The sequence below is a fragment of the Candoia aspera genome, chromosome 6, assembly GCF_035149785.1.
Source record: "Candoia aspera isolate rCanAsp1 chromosome 6, rCanAsp1.hap2, whole genome shotgun sequence".
Taxonomy (NCBI): Eukaryota; Metazoa; Chordata; class Lepidosauria; order Squamata; family Boidae; genus Candoia; species Candoia aspera.
This window is the reverse complement of record NC_086158.1, coordinates 12,748,088-12,768,270: the sequence shown is the minus strand read 5'-3', so window position 1 is coordinate 12,768,270 and position 20,183 is coordinate 12,748,088. Positions and strand designations below refer to the sequence as shown.

The window sequence follows — 20,183 nt, the reverse complement described above, 5'->3', positions numbered from 1 at the left end:
GCTCTTTCTGAAGGCCAAAATATCCATTTGTTTGTTTGTTTATGTTCCTCTTCCCCAGCATCCTTCCTGTCTCTGAAGCCCTAACAGGATACTTTTAACAGAACAATTCACTAGTAACTGGGGGTGAAGCAGTTTTTAGTCATGTGAGAGCAATCTTTCCTTAAGTCCAAACCAAGAAATATATCCAAATGATGAGTGAAATGAGTGAGGACTAATTACCTAACAGTTCACAGAAATGGCAATTCACAATAAATGGCAAATTACTCTGCAGTAAATAGAACAACAACAATCCAAAAAATTCTATGTTTTCTCCTCTGACAGTCTCTGGGTTCTACAATTTGAATCAATAACTAATTAGAGCTTGAGAATTAGAGCTTAGTCAAATAAATTTTAAATTTATTTGATTAAGCACATTTGTCCTGTGCTTGAGAGAACCTACATAGGTAGTCAACACTTAACAACGGTAATTGGGACTGGAATTTCCATCACTTTGCAAAGTGGTTGTAAAGCACGACATCGCATTACTGCACCACTTAGTGATGGAAATTCTGGCACTTCTGGTTGCCATCATTAATCAAATCACTGTGGGTCAGTAAGCAAGAACATCATGTGGTCACCATATGTGACCTTCTGCCAGCTTTCCCATTGACTTTTATTGTAGGAAGCCAACAAAAAGGTCATAAATGGTGATTACATTACCATGGGGATGCTTCAACAGCCAGAACTTTGAGGAATGCCTATAAGTACCACTTGTTCAGCACCATCATAAGTTAAAATGGTCACTGAATGAGTGGTCGTTAAGCAAGGACCACCAGCATTCTCATCCATATCAAGATTCACCACTATGGCTCTCTGGAAAGCCACAGTGAAATATTTCACAAAGGGAGATGTATTGCCCTTCCTAGAGGACTGTACAAACTCCCTGTTCTCTGTAGAATATGAGAAACTGTAAGTAGTTTCATAGGGTATTTGCTTGGATTTCTCTATAGGCATAGTGCTATAAAAGATTTGGAAAATATAAAGTCTGTTTGGTATGTGCACTATATGGTGTTTTGGAAAATAAAATCCTGCACTCTGTCTGTGTGTGTGTGTGTATGTGTGTGTGTGTGTGTATGTGTGTGTGTGTGTATAATTTTATCCATTCAATTGTGTCTGATTCTCAGAGTCTGCCTGGACAAGTCCCTGCAGTTTTCTTGGCAAAGTTTTTCAGAAGTGGTTTGTCATTCCCTCCTTCCTAGGGCCGAGAGAGAGTGACTGGCCCAAGGTCAACCAGCTGGTTCTTGTGTGTGTGTGTGTGTGTGTGTACACACACACACACACACACACCCTAATAGGGAGCAATAAACAGTGTCCAAAAAGGAAGTATCTTGAACTACATTTTTCTACAATAAACCGCACTACCCAAAGCTTGATTTATACTACTTCTTTTGATGTCATAGTTATGTCTTAATAGTCCAGTCTTGTCCAAACTGGGATGCAAGACTCCTGCTTTTGCTATAGGGGCATCCATGAGAGGGTGTTAAAAAAATCAAGATGGTGGATGCCTTGCCCTTTTTTACACGAGGTGTGCATATGGCACATAAAAAGCAACAGGGCTTGAATTGCATCCTTGCAGCTGCCATCTAGACTTTTTTTTTTCATGCACACATAACACACACCTTAAAACACTCCTCAATGCTACTGTGCTACTTCCACTCTCACTTGAAAACCAGGTTTAATAATCTCTGTGCCAGAGCTATTCATTTGATATTGCTGCTTATTGTTTAAAATATATTCCATTGCTTAGAAAGGATTTTATTTTAACAAGTTTCTCCTATAAATCTTCTTAGCCGTTAGTGAGATTTAGTCATTATTTTTTAAAAAGGAAAATTTAAATCGGAAGAACTGTCACTATTCATAATAATGTAATCCAATTTTTTTTTCTTAGTTTAAAAAGGAGAAGTTTAGATGTCCTGACTGATATCAATTCCTATATGATATTACAGTTAAGATTGACTTTGCTATGTTCCTAGGAACGCATTTCCAGCATTCAAATTCTATCTTCTGGGTGCCTAAAAAGAAAGTAGGAGGAATAGGGTTTATGTTTTTCAAAGTTTCCCTGTAAAAGCTTTTCAGAATTCAAAGGTCAGGCTCTTCAAATCCTTTCTTTTCCTTTTGAAATATAACTGCTATGGCAACTTCAAAATCTGTTTTGCCGCAATCTATTTTAAAAGCTCCATTTCTTAGACTCTATTCTGAGAGGACTTTCTGAATGTTTGGAGACAGTTATCCTATTTCTTAGCTCCTTTGTCAGAATATATTTTTGTGGGTTATTTTCTAGATGCTAAAACTCAACAGAACTTATGAGAAAATTCATAAAATCATGACATTATTAAGGTTCCCAAGGGATTTCATATACAATCTCCAATGACAAACAAGACTATTTTCTCCTTCCTTCCTTCCTTCCTTCCTTCCTTCCTTCCTTCCTTCCTTCCTTCCTTCCTTCCTTCCTTCCTTCCTTCCTTCTCCCTCTATCCCTCCATCCCTCCATCCCTCCATCCCTCCCTCTTTCACACATACAGAGAAGTCAGGTAGTGTAATTCAGTCTGCTACATGAAAGATGACACCTTTTCAAAAGGTGCCTACCAAGGAAATAGGGTTGGACAATTCAAGCAAGCATCAAAGAGGTAGTGTTTGAAAAGCTAGAAACTATGTGATCTCAGCATCCCTGTGTTCTCAGCTGATCTTAGGAGGAGAAGAATCTCAGAAGGATACCTAGTGCTAACTTATGTCTGGCTTTAAGAGTGCATGGTTCCCAAACTACACATCTGTTAGTAAAGTAAAGGTAAAGGTTTCCCTTGACGTAAAGTCCAGTCGTGTCCGACTCTAGGGGGCGGTGCTCATCTCCGTTTCAAAGCCTTGGAGCCGGCGTTGTCCATAGGACACTTCCGGGTCATGTGGCCAGCATGACTCACGGAACGCCGTTACCTTCCCGCCGAAGCGGTACCAATTAATCTACTCACATTTGCATGTTTTCGAACTGCTTGGTGTGCAGAAGCTGGGACGAGCAACGGGAGCTCACCCCGCCGCGCGGTTTCGAACCGCCGACCTTCCGATCGACAGCTCAGCGGTTTAACCCGCAGCGCCATCTGTTAGGGTCATACTAATCAGTTGAATAATGGAAATGGAGAGAAATCTGGAGGGAGAGAAGTGAGGCTACACTTCCTAAACCTTCCATTCATATCTTATGTTCTGAGTGGAATTATATTAAAAAGATACCTGTGGTAGTTCTGTTGAACTTGAAGAAAGCAAGGGAGGGGCCACCTGGAACAGAAAAACATTAACCCCCTCCCTCTGCATGATTTGAACTAATGAAAGGACTTTGGTATATACCACTTTAGGATATGTGGACTTTGGGTTTCACTTGTTCACTTTCATTGGGGGGAAATAACCATACCTCATGTTACTGTCTAAATCTGTGTATAGTTCCATGTGGTTAACATATCCCCTTGCAGTTAACTATTGGATTGCAGGCTTTTCCCATCTAGGCTAACCATTAAATCTTCCTTGTGGGGAGGAGTATATAAAGGCTTCCTATTTCAGCTGAGGTTTTCCTGAGCATCAGGATTTCCCTACTCTTTGAAATGTTCCAAAACCCTTTGGTTGGCCAGTGATGGTGATGATGGACAGAGCTACTACCATTGAAAAGACGAATACAGTATGAATTTGCAATACATGATTTCTGAGTGATTTTATTCTGTATTATATTAGTTAAAGGTATATAATGTGCATGAAATTATATTACTATCTTTTCTGAATTTGTTGGCAAAATAGTAACCATGTAGTACTTAATCCTTTTTTTCCTTCTTGAATGTAGTATTCAAGAGTCACTTTGTGTGAGATGGGCAGCCATATAATTTGATAAATATATGATAAATAAATAAAATATATTCATTTAGAATTATGTAGTATGGAAGTATTAGATTTACTTATAAATAAAGCTACAGAAAATACATATATTAGTCAAAATTAATTTCATATAACAAACAGGATTATATATCATATGAAGATATCTTCAGGTATTCATATAAAGTTAATATACATGCTTAAATAAAATTATCATGAGACATGGTCACTTCTCCAAATTCTGTAAGGCAGTCTGCCAGTTTGAGTATGAATTGTATGGAGAAAAGGGCATTTGTGTCACCTTTCTACAAATCTGTGTAGAAAGGTGTGTACATTAGAAAAAATGTTCAAAGATACATATATTTGTGAAAGTAGCATAAACAAATTGCAGTAGGGAAAAGTATCTGCAAAAATACATAAGGAAATCATGTATGGAACAATTTCTGAATCCACGTGACACATTAAGCCCAAACCAAACCAACCAACCAGCCAAACATAATGTTTCTTAATATCCTTGGTTCATACAACATGGCTAGATTCCTATAATATCTTGAACCACAACCTACCCAATTGCCATGCCATTTTGGTTTCATCCAATCTGTTGCATGCCCTATGGCCACACAATTTGCAGATTGTGCATATTGCAGATTTTCTGTGATAATGCAGAAAAAGAATACAATACATTTAATGTTAAAAAGAATGAAAAACTGAAAGGGGCATAATTGACCATGGGCATATGCCTCTTCATGCAAATATAGTATTTATATTATTTCTCTCAAAGGACTCCAATTTGTGATGGTGTCTGTGTGGTCAATCTATAATATATCCATTAAGTCTTCACATTTTGGGATTGGTGAAGCAGACAGCTCTGTAAATGCCTGAGCAACTGGTCTGAAGAGCTTTCTTTTTATTTCTGAAGATCTTTCATAGTTCTCACTAAATTATCTTCTCTCTGAAGTCTAGTGGATTTTGTGTCCTGAACTGCAATTTTTTTGGGGGTGGGGCAATGTATTAAAGTGTAGTATCTTTAAAGATACTACACTTGTTCCTTTTATACCTTTAAGCAGTTGTTGCTTAAATCTAATCCTTAGGATCAACAGGGTTATCTTTGTTCTTTTTGTAATTTTGCTTGTGCACACTTTTCCACCTCTATATGTTTATTCTTTTTTCCTAAGAGCGATTGATGGATTTATTTAACAAATGTATATATCTGCCCATTTACAAAAGGGAACTCTGGACTGCAAACAAGAATAAAAACACAATGCAATTATCCAAAAATTATTAGAGCTAAAAACACAATGTTGAGACTCTCCCAGATGCTCACGTCTATAGAACAACCACACTGTTCCAGCTCCATCAACGTCCTGGGCCCAGTGCCTAGGGGAAAAGCTATGTCTTCACTGCTTTCTTGAAGGCCAGTAAGGTCAGGACAATCCATGTCTCTGGGTAGAGGCTGTTCCATGAATCAGGCACCATAATAGAGAAATTGTTTCACTGAGGGGCCCTGGAACATACCCACCCTGCCAGATCTAGTGGGACCAGGCAGAAACAATCAGGGATAGGTAGTTCTACAAGTACCCTGCCCCTGTGCCATGTAGGATTTTAAAGGTGACAACAGCACCTTGAATTGCACCTGGAAGCCCACTGGGGGACAGTGCAGCTCATACAGAAGCTGTATTATGGTATACCCACTATTGCCCATGCTGCTGCATTCTGGATCAGCTGAAGCACCTGAATGCTCTTCAAGGGCATCCCCATGTACAGTGTCTTGCAATAATCCAATGCCTCCCAATCTAGGAAAGGACACATCTGGCGCACAAAATATATTTGTGAAAAGACTCTCCTGGCCATGGATGCCAACTGATCTTTGAGCAGGAGCCATGAATCCAGGAGAACCCTCAGATATTGTACCAGCTCTGACTGTGGGAGTAAAATCCCAGCCAGAGTTAATGATAGCAAATGACTGGATACAGGGGATCCTAAAACAGCCACTCAGTCCTGTCAGGATTGAGCTGAAGCTACTTCTGCCCCATTCAGACATGTATGCCCTTCACACACTGGGAAGGCAGCTCTATACCATCACTTAGATCAGTGTTTCTCAACCTTGGCAACTTTAAGATATGTGGACTTCAACTCCCAGAATTCCCCAGCCAGCATCTACTGACTTAGATGTATAACTGAATATCCTCAGCATACTGAAGATATTTGATCCATGCTGATGGATGACATGATCCAGTGGTTTTATGTAGATGTTAAATAAAAGTGGGAGAGAGTCAAGCACTGTGGCACCCTGAAAAACAGAGGTCTAGGGCTAGATCTTTCTCCCCTCCCAAACAACACCACCTGGCCTTGGAGGAAGGAGAACCATTGAAGAACTGTGCCTCCCACTCCCAATCCTCAAAGCCAACCCAGAAAGATACCACGATTGAAGATATTAAAAGCCGCTGAGAGATTGAGCAGGACCAGGTGGATACACTACCCCCATGTGAACCCACCAATACTCATCAATGCCCTCTCAGTATTATATTCTGGCCTGAAACCTGACTGTAACTGTCCTGTTCAGGCTATGAGACAGCCAGGCAGAGCTGCTAATAATATTCTTTATTGCACAAACTATTTACACACATAAAAGTTCTTGCAATAGATTAGAATATGTGGTTCAATTTAAGTCCAACCAGGTGGCAGAGGACACAAAGGCGACACTGCAGGGTCAGGCTGTGGCAAGGCAGCAAGCAGAACCCGGCCACTTCTCTGATGGAAGCTGCAAGGCTGGAAGGAACTAGAGTGTGTGGCAAGGGCAAGGATGGATACTCGGGTTGGTATCCTGGCATGCAGGCTGGATCAGGTGGGCACACAGAGGCTAGACAATGCTGGGCTGAAGTATCTAGGCAGAGCTTGTTCTGGAAACAAGACTGGACTGGAACGTTCAGACAAGGCTGAGATCTAGAGGCAAGGCTGGACTGGACTGGAGCATTCAGGCAAGACTGAGGTTTGGAGGCTCACCTGGATCATGCCGGAGTGATGAGATGAGGCTTGGAGCTGGACACGAGGCTGTGCTCAGCAGGGACAGAAGATAGAGGCTCTACTGGAGTGACCCATGTAGACGGAGGTTCTGCAAAGGCAGAAGGCTCTGGCACTGGTTCCATGCAAGGCTTCTGATGCTGGTAAGGACTCTCCCACAGGTGCCGCAAGCTCAAAGGATTGGTTGTCTCCAGCAGCTTACTCTTGGTACACCTGCCTTTTTATTTGCTCCTTTTTGCGCTGTTTCCCCTTACTGGCCAATTGCACTTCTTTTTCTTTTGCGCACTTCTCTGATCTCCTCTCTCGAGCACTGATTGGAGGCTTCAAATCCCCCTCTGGAGTTTGTCCAATCCTCTTCTGCAATTTCTCCCACTCTGCTGAGTCACTTCCTAGATTAGATTCCTCAAGTCATTGCTGATAGGTTTCATTTTCCCCTTCTGACTCCAAATAAGTTTTGTTTTCAGAGTCAGAAGCAGGCTGAAACCTCACAGTAAGAGGTCCAGATAATCTGTTTCCTTTGGAGGCCTTCGAAGATGTAAGTCTACCACATTCTCAACTGTGTCTCCACTATGTGTCACATCCTGAGAGGCCTTTTTGATTATGTGTCATCAAGCTGATACTGGTTTTTCCCAGGACATTCTATCTCCAAACTGGACTTTAAATCTTCCAATGGTATACCCATTGCTGCTGAAATTAAGTCCACCTACCCTTCTGCTTGTCATCCTCTTTTTCTATTTCTTTATGCCTTTCCCAGTATTATAAACTTGTCCAGAGAGCTAGGTGCTTGCATAATGTGTCAAAATATGGTAATTTCAGGCTGCTGTTTTAAGTGAGAGAACTCTGGGTTAATTTGTTCAATGATCCAATGGTTTGTTTCCTTGGTTGTCCATTGTAAAAAGAGTCTTTTCCAACACCAAAGTTCAAAAGCATAAATACTCTTTCTATCCTGCTTCCAACTTTCACTTCCATAGAGTTTCACAGGAAAAGCCATTATTTGTACCACTCTGATCTTTGTACTGTAGGGTCACAGCATCTGAATATCTTTTCCAAGGCCTTCATTGCTACCAAGTGCTAATCTATGGCATATTTCTTGACTTCTGTTGTTGATTATTATTTTTATCTGTTCAAGTCCCTGCAGTTTTCTTGGCAAGGTTTTTCAGAAGTGGTTTGCCATTGCCTCCTTCCTAGGGCTGAGAGAAGGTGACTAGCCCAAGGTCACCCAGCCGGCTTTCATGCCTAAGGCAGGACTAGAACTCTCATACCATGCGTGATTGGCTCTTGGGCTGAGAGAGAGTGACTGGCCCAAGGTCACCCAGTTGGCTTCATGCCTAAGGCGGGACTAGAACTCTCATACCACACCTGATTGGCTCTTGGGCTGAGAGAGAGTGACTGGCCCAAGGTCACCCAGTTGGCTTCATGCCTAAGGCGGGACTAGAACTCTCATACCACACCTGATTGGCTCTTGGGCTGAGAGAGAGTGACTGGCCCAAGGTCACCCAGTTGGCTTCATGCCTAAGGCGGGACTAGAACTCTCATACCACACCTGATTGGCTCTTGGGCTGAGAGAGAGTGACTGGCCCAAGGTCACCCAACTGGCTTTGTGCCTAAAGCAGGATTAGAAGTCATGTTCTTCCAGTTTCTAGCCTGATGCCTTAACCCAGGGCCGCAACCCAGGGTCTGTGTCACCCGGGGCAAACATGGATTCCGCGCCCACCTTGGCGCCCCCCCAGCACTCATTTTGGCACCTCCCCAGTGCTCATTTTGGCGCCCCACCAGCATGGCACCCGGGGCACATGCCCCGGTTGCCCCCTGCTAGTTGTGGCCCTGCCTTAACCATTATACCGAACTGGATCTCTTGCTGTTGATAGTTGATCCTAAAGGGCAGAAACTATTCAGAACTTCAATATTTTCATTGTCACTGCTAAGACTGGTGGCTGTATCTGTTGCTATTTGGTCTTTTTATATTTACTCTTAATACCATTTTTATTTCACTGTGCTCTTCAACTTTTATTACTATAGCGTGCAGATCATTTGCATTTTAATTTTCCAAAGTTCCCATTTCCTGGAGAGATACCATTTTTCCTCTATTTATTTTATTTTGCTCATTTTATTTTATTAATATGGAACTGCATATATCTTTTGAGGTGACCGGAAAGCCTTTTTCTACTGAAGGCTACCTCCTCTGGGATAATTTATTGGAAGTTACGTACTGAGATCACAGAAAAAGAAAAAAGAAAAAGAAAAAAAAAGGAAGAAAAGTAGAATTAGCCCTTCTTTTACCATCTTCTTTTATCTTTCCTTCCTAACCAGCAGATTTCTTGAGCTTAAATTTTGTGAAAGAGTTTGAAATTAGGTTGAAATATTAAGCCTTAGGAATGAGTTGCTCACCTTGGAAGTGTGCCTTCAATCCACTAAAATAGCACTCCTTCCAAGGTCCAAATGGCCCTGACCACGCCATTCTTCAGGAAGGCTGAAAAGGTCTGGCATTTTCATCTGGCCATGGGGCTTTATGAATTACCTAGGATTCTAATACTACTAATTTCATTTTTGTATTCCTTGGACAATTGTTTGCTACTTTTTTCCTTCATTGTTATATTATGGTTTTAACTTGCCTTATTAACTTCCTTGAGTCCTTTGACAATTAGTCAGCATGACAAATCCAATCAATAAATAAATGCTCAAGAGTTTAAAACAGACCCTTCTGGGTCTGTTTTAAACTCTTAGGTCATGTCCATGGGGACCAATATGTCTCTAGATAGCTTCCATGGGACCCATAAGGCTATCCACCCCACCTGACTTTTATAAAGTTTCTTTACTATATTTTTTAAGCTGTATTTTTATTTATTAGATTTGTATGGCCGCCCATCTTAAACAATTCTGGGTGGCTCACAACAGCGATAAAAACAGTAACTATGAAACATAACCATCAAACAATCAAAGGATCAAACAAAACCATACTGCATATTACAGCAGAAAATTCTACCGTTCATATTTATTTGCAGAAATGTATTTGAGCCCCACAAAGATCTCCCTGAGGTTGAAGAGTGTTTTGAGAATGACCAAGGCCATTAGGGTACCTATTCTGTGAATAAGCAAGAATAAGCAAATGGAATTTATGAGTGCATCAACAACACATTCTCAACAAGCAGTTGCCCATCTTACATTGTTTTTCCTGTTATTCTTTGGGAGTATGTTGCTACCAAGCCAATCAGCAAACAGGATATCCTTTTTCTTCCTAATGGCAGAATAAGTCTCTCCTTCATGAACTTGGATGATACTTGCCCCATGACTTCAATGAAATAATAATTCACAGAAAGTTATATGGTTTTTGCACAATAACTCATAATATCACACTTTTATGGAATCAGATCTCAGTTTCATTGCCTCCAGATTATTTCTCTTTCTTCCTTAGGGTCTCCTGGTTATGGGCCCTGTTGTTATTTTGCTGCTAAACCTGAAACATAAAAATTCAACCAATTTCAGAAGAATTAACAAAGCAAGCTACTTCTGGTTACCAGGGGTTATGAGCAGCTGACAAACTTTGAAGTATTTAGATTAAATCAAAAAGAATTTCCCTCCAATAAATTGAATATGAGTGTCACCAAGAATCTATGCATATAGAAGGAAGTGTGAAGTGTAATGTTTCAAATGGCTTAATTCAACTCAAGTAAGTAAGAGAGCATGCCTCATTAACTGCAGGCTTTTGGAATATTATTACTTCAGGCACCTCATTCTTCAGGTAACTTTTTTTCAGTAAGCTTACAGTAGCATAAAATATTGCAAGAAGAATAAGGGATGTGATATCAGTGATCATACTTAAAGGACATTTCTTGCAGGTATAAAAATGGAAAGTTGGTAACTAATGTCCTGGATTAGGCCAAACCCCAGGTCCTAAGGCAAGATGTAGTAACTCAGAACACAATTTGATTTTCATGGGGTGGGCAAGACTCATATCCCTTGAATCTGCTCCATTCTGATCATGAGTGTTTCTCCAGAGCTTTGGAGTGCTGAAAAGGAAGGCAGGAACAATTGCAAATATACATATGTTTTAATTGTTTATGTAAACAATGCCAGATAAACATTAAATTAGTGCAAAAGATCTACCCTCAAATCACAGTGACCCAGTTTCCTACCTTTTGGAGCAGCTTTCTCTAACTTGATGTCCACCAGATCTATTGGGATGGACTATAGCCTTCAGTTTTCTAAAGCAGCTAGGAATTTTGGGAGGCATAATCCAACATTCCATGCTTACTATCAGTACATTTACTGATCTATTATAGTTTAGTTTAGTTTTCTACAATGTTATGGGATTATTGTATCACTTTCAGTTCTATTAGGCTATGAGGTAGAAAACATGATGGACTTAATTGTTCTGAATTAGTTTTGTTGCAGAACAAGGTTTTGAATCCAAAGTTCTCAGTTGTGGCTGCTATTAATTCCCTTCTCAGAAGTGGAAGAGATTTAGTGGATGGCAGTATGAAATCTAGGATTCCTGGTTAAGAGAATACTGACTAGAAAAGATCCAGTTGCATCCACAAGTCAAAAGCTCTAAGCCATGATCCTGATCAATAGCTTGTAAGCCCTACATAGTACTATCTGGTGGAAAAATAGAATGTTGAATATTGGAGCAGTGCCAGACTGAAGGTTTTAGCTTCCTGGGAAAAGTTTCACTTGGCAGTCAGAATCATGTATGGCCAGGGTAGTAATTGTGCTTAAATCTTCCAATAGTATACCCATTGCTGCTGAAATTAAGTCCACCTACCTTGCTGCTTGTCATCCTCTTTTTCTATTTCTTTATGCCCTTCCCAGTATTATAAACTTGTCCAGAGAGCTAGGTGCTTGCATAATGAGTCAAAATATGGTAATTTCAGGCTGCTGTTTTAAGTGAGAGAACTCTGGGTTAATTTGTTCAATGATCCAATGGTTTGTTTCCTTGGTTGTCCATTGTATTCTCAAGAGTCTTTTCCAACACCAAAGTTGGACTAGGAGGAGAGAGATCTAGACTTCAATCCAGTCCAGTATGGCCTCAATCATGGAAACCCAGCCAGTGAATTTCTTCAGTTCTTTCTATCCCTAGGGTGAAAAAATAGTTCGGTGAAAAAAATAGTTAGAACAAGCACCTTGAGCTATCAAATGAAAGATGGGACAGAAATCTAATAAATCTAAAATTAATAACTATTTGCAGAGCCTGGAAGGGTTTGGATATCTGGAACCCTACAAGGTAGCAACAGTGGCTGGAAATACTTATTTCCAAGATCTAAAACTGTGAATCTCTTACCTTGATTTCTTGACCTATATCTGCAACTTGATCATACTTTTAGCTTAGCCCCATTGACAGGGCCTTTTTAAATGGGGGGCAATGGTGGGAATTGTTCTGGGCTCCACACATGGGGTAATGTGTTCAAATGAACATTCTGCCCCTAGGCCTCTACAGTCTGTAGGCATCCATGAGAGTGATACTGGGGCAGCAGGGCAGCAAAGATGAAACATATATCCCAGTGTCACAACTTGAATTCCACCCCTTAGATATTTGCATGTGTCATTGCACTTTAATCATGATGTTGTGACACATATTTTGGCATTTGGGCATCTTTGGGGGTTAGGAATAGATATCTTTGCCTACAGAGTTTCCTATTCATCCTGACAAAGGTAAGAGGCTGTGCAACAAGATGAAGGTACATATTTCCAGTTATACCAAGCACTATAACCATGTTCTGTAGAAGATGTTTTATAGTTTAACTGCACACTTTCTTCCACCATGTTAGGTTGAATGGAAGGTGGGGGGGCAGAATGCATGCTATCATCTTTTTTCCGTACTTCTGTTTCTTCATTTGTCCGCAATGCTGAAAGAGAGAGAATTTGTCTTGAAGTTCCTATTTGTGACCTTTTAAAAGGGGGAATTGGATGATATTAAGAAGAAGCTGAAGTAGAGAGAATGTGACCTTTAAGGGGCTATACTCTAGAGAGAGAAAGAGAAACAGGACAAAATGACTTGTGGTTTTTCTAGTATGCCTTTATTTTAAATTGGCTGCTTTCATTATCTAGACTTTAGACGGTGCATTAATCCTATTCAATTTGGACTATTGTTATTTTTATTATCATTATTATATTTAAGATGCATGTTTTTTGCCTATTTTCATGTTCAGAAGCTTTCACAGCAGATGACAAAGAAAAGTAGTGTTTGTGTGCATAATAGAGAAAGAAAGGATGTGAATATCTGTAAGAGGGTGTGAATCAGGGGTATTTGAAAATATACATTCAAATTGTGTTGAGCTGACATGTGACACCCCAGTGCAACTTCTCAGAGCCAATTTATCCTTTGGACAGGAGAGACAGGACACTGAGCCTTTTATAAGATCAGAATTTTAAGCCTTTCTCCAACTGGTTTGTTACTAATTATTGGACCTCAGCTCCCATTAATCTTAACAAACATGGCCCATCTGGACTCCAGAAGATGCAGAGCAGCCGCTTCCAACCTGTGTACCCTTCAGACATGTGAAGATTCCAACTCCCAGAATTCTCAGCAATTCCCAGAATTCTCAGTCTTGGTGGGGGGGTGTTTTTCTCCTTGGTAGGCACTTGATTAGGATATTGTTTTCTGCTTGATTGCTTGTCTGGTGACAGGTTTCTCTGGTGACAAGCAGAAGACCAGACAAACAATCAAGCAGAAAGCAATACCCTGACCAAGGAACTACCAAGGAGAAAACCACACCCCCACCAACATGGGCAGGGCAAGGTACTGTATATAAACAGGGAGCAAACCCCATACTCACCAGCACTGATGATGTTACCTAGTCAGGTAATGAAACGTCTGCAAGCAAACAACCAAGCTCAGAGGGCACCAAGGACTCCAAGAATATAATGTAGTGGTGGTGCTGTGGGTTAAACTGCTGAGCTGCTGAGCTTGCCGATCGGAAGGTTGGTGGTTCGAATCCGCATGATAGGGTGAGCTCCTGTTGCTAGTCCCAGCTCCTGCCAACCTAGCAGTTCGAAAACATGCAATGTGAGTAGGTTAATAGGTACTGCTTCAGCGGGCAGGTAACGGCGTTCCATTTAGTCATGCCGGCCACATGACCATGGAGGAAGTGTCTATGGACAAACGCCGGCTCTTCGGCTTTGAAACAGAAATGAGCACTGCCTCCTAGAGTCAGACACAATTGGACTTAACGTCAAGGGAAACCTTTACCTTAAAGAGCTTTTAGAAAATAGGAGGTTAAAATAGAAATTAGTTTTATTATTAAGATTCCTTTCTGAACTAGCTGAAGGCATTTATAATTTGCAAAGCCTTTTTTTTTTGGGATAAGCTTTCCTTTTGTAAAAGAAAGGTCTCCCCAGCCCCAGCCACTGAAGGGAGATACAAAAACTCAAACGACTATCCAAGACAAAACGTCTTTTGGTACAAAGTGTTCTTGGCTTATCTGAGAAGTCAATCATATAACAGAGACATATGTTGGAAATGACAAGCTTAATGCAAGATGACTTCATTGCATGACCCTCTCATTAGAAATGGTCCTTTAAATCAGACCAGCAAATCCATTTGCCTCATTTGAAAACACAGATGTTGGCTACTCTTGGAAGGTAGGCAAATCAAGTGTAAAAGCAACAACAAAATCCTCTCAGTGCCCCGTAAAATGATGGTTTTCATGCCATATGTTCTCACATGTTAAAGCCTAGCACCGACTTTGCAAGGGCATTATGAATCTCAATTAAGCCATGCTAAGTGCTTTGGCTGAAAGGCAGGCTTCATAAATATTACAGCACTGTAATTATCTGGTGCAGCAGACTGTTGAAAGAGATAAGAAGTTCCTTATTGGATGTGATGTTGGGGAGAAAATGCCAGAGGATTGGAATTTATGATTTTTGCTGTTAAACATGTACGATGGCAAATCCATGCAATAATTCAGATGGTACAGAACTATAATTCTGCAGCATCCCCTTGATCTCTCGATCCAGCTGCTTCTTTCACTGCTTGCAGGACAGCATTCCCTCTGCTCCACTATATTTTAATATTTTTTTTTCTCTATGCTCCAAAGTAAGTCTTCCTTCCTCTTCCTCTTCCTTCTTTTCTGTACAAATAACTTATCTCAAGTACATGGACCTGAAAAGCCACACATTACAGGGGCATCAATCTTATTTCTGGTCAATGCACTGAGAATTTGGGGTATACTTCACAGAGTGATGTAAGCCTGTGATGCTCAGACAACAGACTTAAAGGGAATGTCAGCTAGCCATCTATTCCAGGTGACTAACAAGGTGAAAACATTGAACAGCTTCAGCAACAATGCAGCTAAAGAAGGTCACATTTTTCAGATGCATTAAGGAAAGTTGGATGTGATGGGAGATGGATGTTAATTGAGATGAAGAATATATTCATTCCAAGGCTAAATGCAAAGACCAAAAGATTCAGTGCTTCAGGGAGGAAACAATCATTTTGTCTCAAACTAAGTCAAAGCCCACCAATTTGATGTAAGGCAATCTATGTTAGGTTATCTAAGTCTTGATATTCCCCACTGATTATCATTGTAAACCAGGAAATTGCCATGGTTAGGGCTACTTCATCTGAGCTGCAAAAATATTAATGACTACCACTGTTTTTCAGTCATTCATTGGCTTTTGACTCTTCATGACCTGATGAACATCATTTTGCAAAGACTGTCTCAATGACTGCTTCTATCAATTCTTGTAAGCTCTTGCTGGTGTCATCTGAGAAGCCACTTTGTCTTCCCCCAGCCTCATTTTTTATTACCTTTGATTTTCCCAAACTTCAGGGTCTTCTCCAATGAACTTTGCTTTCACATTATGTGTTCAAAATATTTAAAGTTAGTTTTTCTTTTCATATTTACACAATTTTTATTAAGAATTTTGATTGTAATAGTAAAATCTAATTAACTAAGCTTAAAGAAAGAAAAGAAAAATAAATAAAAAGAGCAAGAAAAAGAAAGAAAGAAGAAAGAGAAAAGTAAGTATATAATAAAGAAACAGAAAAGAAATATATAAAAAAGTGACTTCCAACCTTCATCACAATAAGTAGAAACAAATTTAGTGACTCTTCACCCCCTCTGTGGTTGCAACCAATACCACATCTCTCATCTGTAAACAAATCCATAAAACATCATCTTTTCAGTCCTGGTATCAGCAGAAACTCTTTATATTCCTTCCTTTACTGTTTTACTTCTAACAGTCTTAAACTTCAGTTCATTCAAATATCGTTGTATGATTTGATTTATCTTCATTTCCTCTTTGTCCCATTGCACGAGTTCTTCAAAGCTTTAACAAACATCTTTTGTAAACCCAATAGGAAAAAACAAAATATCCCAGTCAGTCTCTTGTTTTATCATTTGCATTTCCCTTTTAAATTTTAAAACCTCATCCAGTTTCTTTTGTAGATCCAGTGAAACATCCTTTCCTAAGTCATTCTCTTGGCCTGTCAGTTGTAAATCCACTTTTCATACCAACTCTATCGTGTCAGATAAAATTCGTTCTACATCTGATATTTCTTCAAGAACATCTTTTGGAGATAGTCTATCTAGCGACATTATTACTGACATCGCTGATATTGTGGCTACTAATTTCTGACTCCATTCTTCAAAAGTCTCCTTCAGTTTTTTCACTGTTACAATGTTTTCAACATTTTACAGGAGTACTGTCCTCAACCTAAAAACATTAGTCCCCTCTAGTGTCCAGTTTTTAAAATCTTGAAATTGCTTATCTTTGTTGTCTTGTAAAAAACTGAAACAAAATCTATTTCCCATGAGGAGCTGTTTTTTCTTTATAATTAATTTCAAAATCTTATAAAAGTTTCAATATTCCATTTTTTTGAACTATTATATTCCTTTTACTCCAGTCTAACTGGAATCATCATACAAATTCTTCCTTAGGCAGATGAGATGGCCCAGTACACCCATATTTTAAAAAGATTATGGTACATGGTCAGAAGCCTTATTATGACCAGTAAAACAAATTAGCTGTCTATTTCGAAGTGCCTTGCATTTCTAATTATTCATGCCATGTGATCTCAAGGGCCTCTGCCTCTTCCAGATCCAGCTTGTACATCTGCAATTCTTATTCAAAAGACTGCAAAACCTAAGTACGTTAGCATGTGGAATAATTGTTATTGTTTGGTAGTTTGAGAAATGCCCCTTTTTGGTACTGGAACATAAATTTATCTTTTCCAGTCTTCTGTTAGCACTGTTTTTTCCATACCTGCTTACAACCATCAAGTATCATTTTCTACTGCATCTTATAAAATTTTAAATAGTTGTGCTGGCATTTCATTAACTCCTGCAATTGTTGTTAGTAATATTTTTAGAGTGCATTTAAATGCACATTCTGGCTTCTTCCATGATGGGACTTCTGTATGTATTACTGATTTGGGAGTCTTTCTTGTACAGTTCTTCCAAATATTTGCACATCTCTTCTCTTTATCTTCTTTTTCCAGTAGACCTTTGCCTTCTTTGTTACTTCTCATGCCTCTCTTTGCAAAAGAAAGGTTCCTTTGATTTGTGTAATTTTCATAAGGAAATATTCTATCTTTTCGGCAATTTATTTGCATTGCTTAATTAGATATAATTGTTTGCTTCATCTTTAATCAAGTCATGAATTACAGTTCAGAGGTCTTCATGAATTTTATAAATGTGTTCTTTACCTTCACCACATAATCATATGGAATTTTGTTAAGTTCATACCTTGCTGATATGTCAAGTGACAATTGCATTTTTTTTAATAAGTTTTAATTTTGTGATGGCTCCCTTACTATGGTTAATATCATCTCCTCTTTTTTGTGTGCCTTTTTATAGTTATTTTTAAATTGTGATAGTTTCTTTTTCTTTTTTAAATTAAGTGTTGTAGGCCACCCAGAGTCACTTCATATGAGATGGGGGAGGGGGCAGGCTATATAAATAAAATAAATGAATAAATGAATAAATGATTTTGTACGGAGTTCATAATCTGAGCAGCACTCATGACCCAGTGTTATTTTTGCTGGCTGAACAGAGTTTCTCTATCTTTACTTGCAGAGAGTATAGTCAGGTTGAACTTGGAGCTGTCCAAGTTCTGTAGTTCTCATCTGTAGTTCTCTTTTAGGTTGTTGGAAGGTGGAATTTTCTATAGTTTTCTCAGCATAACTCTATTTGTCTGTCTCCTGCTTTATTTTGTACACCAAGGCCAATTTTTTCTATTATTCAAGATGCTATTTTTATTTCCTGTTTTAGCATTTCAGTTTCCTATCACAAGTATGATTTTTTTTTTTTTTTAATGCTGACAAGGTATTGCTAATTGCCACAGAACTATTCAGCTTCTACTTTGTCTTTATCTGTGGTTGGATGATAGACATATATTACCGTAATAATGATTGGTTTGCCTTGGACTTGAACTGGGATCATTCCATCATTTGTTTGTGTTGTATCTGAGCACAGACTTTTATTAAAATGATTCCTTCTTCATTTCTTCTACGATTTTCTTGTCTGCAAAGAAGATTGGGTGTTCCTCAGATATGAAGTGACCAATTCCAGTCCATTTCAGTTTGCTGCTTCCTAGAATGTCAATGCTCAGGCTTGATGTTCCTGTCCTAGCAACATCAAGTTTGCCTTGATTCATGGTTCTGACATTCTACCTACCACTGGTATGCATAGCTTTGTGGCATTAAACTTTCCTTTTGTCTCTGGCCACATCAACCACTGGACATTCTTTTGGCTTCAGCCCAGCCACATCATAAGCACCAGTGCTATTAATACTTATCTGCTGCAGTTCCTTAGTAGCTCATTATATATATTCTGATCCGTGGAGCTAATCTTTGAGTATTATGTTTACATTGTCTGGTTACTAAATGTTCATCTGGTTTTCTTGGCAAAACAGTGGGGTTGCCATTCCCTTCTCAAGTGGATCCTATTTAGTTTGACAACTCTTATATGATCTGCCCATCATGAGTATTCTTTCTGGAAGTGTTCGGTCCTAGAAATACAGCTCAGGGGATCATTGATATGTACAACCCCCTTCATTGCTACTAGGTAATGATCCATGATGGAGCAACAATCAAAATATTTCAGCAAAGAAATACAGAAACATTTAAATCTAGTGGTCCTCTTGATTTTTTCAGCCCATATAGAAGAGCCCTCCATAACATCAGTAACATTTTCAGGCAGAGTAAACCCATGGAGAAAGTGAGGTGTGGGAAATCTTAGCAAAAAGTTTTTCATGGTATTTTGTCTTATGCATCCAGAAGAGTTTTAGAAAAAGGAGTTGATAGCCATGTTTTTGCTTCTTGGTAGAACCAGATGGAATTTGATGGAAAAATTGATCAGTGATTGTGTCTGAAACACTTGTGAGATTCCAGAGCAGGACAGTTGTGAAATAGGTTCATGCTGCCTTCTTTTAGGATATATATATATATTTTTTTCATTTCCCAGCTCTGTAATTTCCTGTTGGCTTCCCATCCAAGTACTAATCAGATCTAACCAAGTTAGTCAGGTACTTTTGGCATAGTAACTAATGTTGCTTTTGCTGTCACATGTCTAACACTGTCTCCTTTATCACCCTTTGAAAACTAGATTTCTGCAGGGACTCACAATGCAGACTAGGCTTTTCTAATTTCTATTGTTTTTTAAGATACCAGTTGGTTTGTGATGAGTTTGTTGAGCAGTCAGACTTTGGCAGCCTCAGTATGGCATTTCAGTTTACTGAGAGGTTGAAGGAGCCATGGATTGACATTTGGTTGATGCCTGCTTCTGCAGCTGTTCCAGATCAGGCTTGTGAAAATGCTCGGCACAGTGCCTTTGATGTGCAAATTGGTTCTGCTCCAAAGTAAAAGCACCAACTGGTATAGGTAGATGGACAGGAGAGCAATCTCTTTTCTTCAGTGGAGGCAGGTTAAAAAAAAATTCACGGCAGCATTAGTGAATTTGCAAAAAATAAAACAAGCAAGCAAACAAATTAGGACAAGGCTTGACCAGCTAAGATGCTAGGAAGGATTGTTGGAGAATTCCAGAAGATGCTTCCTGGTTTCAGTTTCCTGATTTATTAAGAAAACAGAACAGTTAATGTGCATATATGTATGTCTACTTGAAATGACAGTCCTTTGAACTCAATTGGACTTGTTTTCACATAGGTGTGCAAAGGACTGAAGTCTTAATAATTAACATAAATGATATTGTACACTGTGTCTGATGGAGAATAAAGAGCACTATGAATAAGGAAGAAGCTGGGCATATATGCTGCTATAATTGGTGGCAATCTAATACTTAATCTGTCTGTGGCACGTTCCACATTCCACTATGCGCAGA

General features: G+C 39.3%; 1 protein-coding gene across 2 annotated transcripts in view; it reads left to right on the top strand.

The window, feature by feature from the left end:
* Positions 1-20,183, top strand: part of NAALADL2 (N-acetylated alpha-linked acidic dipeptidase like 2) — a 443,576-nt gene that overhangs the window by 252,848 nt on the left and 170,545 nt on the right. The window lies entirely within an intron of this gene.